The following is a 3,619-nucleotide window of genomic DNA, read 5'->3' on the forward strand; positions in this document are numbered from 1 at the left end:
CCTTCTCTGATGTCAGAGGCTCTTTCTCTTAATGGCTGCCTTTGAAGAGGCAAGCCTGCCATGAATTCTAGAGCCCCGAGGGAATGAACTGTGCCAACAAGGGCAAGCTTGGAAATGAACCCAGGCCACTGACACTTCCATTGCTGTCCTGTGAGACGCTGAGCGGAGGGCACAGCTAACGGGCCCAGGCCACAGAGCCAGAAAAACGTAGGGACCATGTTTACTTGTTTGAACCTGTGACATTTGCGGTGCTACCACATCGGACTTCCCTGTAATGTTAGGTGAGGGTCAGAGGGGAACGCAACACCATTGTCTCGCAAAGTGTTGTCCACATTTCTTCAGTCAGTGCTAGTTACACAGTGGGGCCTCTAATACCAGGAGGGCAAAATTTACATGTGTGAGTCTTCTAGCATCAGCACCTGCAGAAACAGGGGACGAGAAAAGTTTCTGAATAAAACTATGCTATTGTAGGCAGGCATTATTTGTAAGTTGGGGAACTGGGGGAGGGGAACCGTGTTGGGGAATTGGGGAAGGGATCCTGCGCAGTTGCTGTTCTTCAGTCTTCGTTGTGGACGGCGCCAGTCGCCGTCTGAATTCCCGTCGGCAGCTCGTGGCCTCTCAGCTCAAGGTGCTGTGTTCAATCTTACTTGTGGGTGGGCGTAGCCACCATCCTACTCGGGATTCAAACCAGCAGCCTTGTTGTTAGGAGCGCGCGCTCTACCAACGGAGCCATCCGGGCGGCAGCTCGGCTCAAGGTGCTGAGTTCATTGTTAGTTGCGGGTGTGCGTAACCTCCAAGCCACGTGGGAGTCAAACCCCGCAGCCTTGTTCAGAGCGCAGGCTCTGTCCACTTAGTCATTGAGGACAGGTTTTGTTTTAAGCAGTCCACAATCACCTAGGCCGTTTCCGCTGACCTCACTGGCACATAAGGAGCATATCTCTGTAGTAAGCCCTTAGTCTAATTACAAGAAGCGTGCGCCACTTCATACTAGTTGCCTGTCAGATTCGAATTCGTCCTTCACTGCCTCCTGTGTGAAAATCAAGCGGGGCCCTTTCACAAATGTTGCCTTTGCCAGCTGGCCCGATAGCAGTCGTTGTCAGTAGCTGGAGGTGGTTAGCTTCTGCGTGAGGAAGACTGGCCCCTTTGGGTTTGCATTATGGTCTCTCACAGTCTCCTGTAACATGCACACCTTTCCCCAGGATCAGGTCCCCGCAGTGCGCGTGGCTTCTCTAGGGCCCAGCGCCCGCTCCGAAGATGGCTGCTGGAGCGTTCACGCCCTGTGGTGGGCGGTCACCAGCACCTAGAAGTCAGAAGTCCCCCGTAGCACCTCTCGTTTTCTTAGCGGAGTGCCACAACTCAGATACCTCTGTGGACACCTCTCCCTGCCAAGGTCCCCGGGGCAGCACACACAGTGACCCACTGCTACGCACCTAGGAGCAAGGTGTGGATGGCAACACAGGTGGAGTTAAACATTCCTAATGCACATTACCTGTTCAAACTCTGACATCCGTCTACCCCCTCATCGGACCTGCATGGACCAAGAATGAATACTTGGAGTGGTTCCGAGGGATCAGCCCACAAAGATGAGACTGGGGGGCGGGAGGGGGCGGGTGCTTATCTTGCTGATTGCTCTGTGCTTCAGCACTGTTCCTGGGCTCCTTGTTCATGTGAATTGGGCCACCAGCCACCTGTGATAGGTGGTGGTGTCACAATGAAACAAGTGGCTGCTGTTGATTGTGATGCAGTGCTAACTGGAGCAGGGGCCTCACAAAGTGATAACCCCCCTCCCCAATCTACTACCCCTGTGACATCGCATAGAGCTGTCACAGTTCCACTGACTCTAATGCCTATGCTGTCCTCCACATCCGTGACTAAATATATGTTAAATTGTAGTTGACATTCAATATTATTCAGACTCAGCTTCAGGTGTACGCTGGAGTGATCAAGCATCTACAGTGTCCATAAAGTGGTCTCCCTCATAAGACAAGTGCCCATGTGACACTCTACAGATTCTTTACAACATTATTGATTATATTGAAACTGTATTTCATATTCCCGTGGCAATATTGTGACTACTAATTTGTACTTTCTAATCCATTTGGCTTGTCAACCATCCTCCATTTTTCCCTCCAGCAAGGTGGATGATGAGGTGAGCTGCCTCCCGGGAGGGTTCCCTTACCCCATGGTGCTTCAGGGGTGTCGCATGGTGGTCTGTGGTGCAACAGCTGTCCATTTTCTGGGGGTGCTTCTACCACATGCTAAACTGCCTGTCGGCCGAGAGCACATTGTCCCCTCCTCTGCCAGCGGACCCCAGGGAGCTCCCCATGTGCCATGGGCTACGGGCTGAGAGACCCCCTGGAGCACAACGGGAACCAGGGCATTTGGGCCCTGATGTAGGGTAACTCCTTTGACCTCCGGGCCTTCCCCGTTCGCAGCATGGGCGTGCCACTCTCATTTGGTGATGTCGTGTTGCTGTGCAGACTGACTGTTTGACCCCATGGGTCAGGTAGCACCCAGGTCATAATGCACAGCGCAGGATATGCGGTAACTCGGTGGGCCACGTGTGAGCGTCTCGTCTCTGAATCCAAAGAAGCACTTTAGCACAAGTCACAGCCTATTTGGAGGGTCGGTGGCAGCCCTGTCCCCTGAATATTGACCCCTCCTAGCTGGGACTGCTTTGCACTTCAGAGATGGAAGCCCCCTGTGATGCTGAGATGGTGCTCCTCCAGAGCCGGGAAGCCCTGCCTGCCCCCGATCCCTGGAGAGCCAGGATCCCGGCGAGCACTGGCCTCTGGAGTTACCTCCTCCTGCCCAGCTGTCTACAACCCAGTAAACCGTGAGCATGAGGTTCGCCAGGCTCTAGGTCCAGTTCCTGCTTCTGCCCCGTGGCTCAGGAGGGAGGAAGTAGCGTGTTGGAGGGACTTGCAGCCCTGTGGTCAGCTCTCCACCTGCCCTCTCGGTCATGACACTAACGTGACAGAGGAAGGGGACCCGGGGACCCTCGTTTCCTGGCTGGAGGTGATTTTGGAGGTTGATCGATGGCCCATGGTTTCTCCATTTAAGTGGCCGTATTGTTCTTCTCTTAATTTTCAAAAAATTTGTCAATTACAGGTGACATTCAATATTATATCATTCTCGGGTGTCGGCAGCGTGGTTAGACTTTTATGTAACTTACGGGGTCATCTGCCCGGTGAGTCTAGTATCCAAATCAAGATTGGACTCAGGAAAAAAAAAAAAGCGAAGAGCTATTACTGAAAAGGACAGCAGTTATTTGTGGCTGATAGCAAGACCTTGCCACAAACCCCTAAAGCTCTGCACTGTGATTCACCTCCAGGTCCGCCAAAGGCCCCAAACAGAATCTCTCTCAGCCAGCGAAACTTCCAGAAGTGTCGGGTCTGCTGCAATGTATGGCCCAAGTCACAGAGCAGCCGGCACATCAGCCTGGGCCAGTTACAGGCCCTTCTCCTTCGCTGGGCCCAACTCCAACGAGCAGCTATAAGGTCACTCCATACGCGGCCGGAGGAACATGCTCAGCAGCAGATACGCTGCCTCCTGTCCCGCCATCTTCGTTGTAGGAAGGGCCGCAACTTATCCTTCCCTTTGGAAGTGACACCTGACA

General features: G+C 53.3%; 1 long non-coding RNA gene across 11 annotated transcripts in view; it reads left to right on the forward strand.

Moving 5' to 3' along the window:
- Window positions 1-2,150, forward strand: part of LOC109396128 (uncharacterized) — a 75,772-nt gene extending 73,622 nt beyond the window's left edge. For all 11 annotated transcript variants that reach the window (XR_002126788.1, XR_002126785.1, XR_002126787.1 and 8 more), the window contains one exon: window positions 2,134-2,150. This is a non-coding gene — a long non-coding RNA (uncharacterized LOC109396128). The remainder of the gene's footprint in view (window positions 1-2,133) is intronic.
- Window positions 2,151-3,619: the final 1,469 nt, after the last annotated feature.

Source organism: Hipposideros armiger, unplaced genomic scaffold, assembly GCF_001890085.2.
Source record: "Hipposideros armiger isolate ML-2016 unplaced genomic scaffold, ASM189008v1 scaffold_504, whole genome shotgun sequence".
Lineage (NCBI taxonomy): Eukaryota > Metazoa > Chordata > Mammalia > Chiroptera > Hipposideridae > Hipposideros > Hipposideros armiger.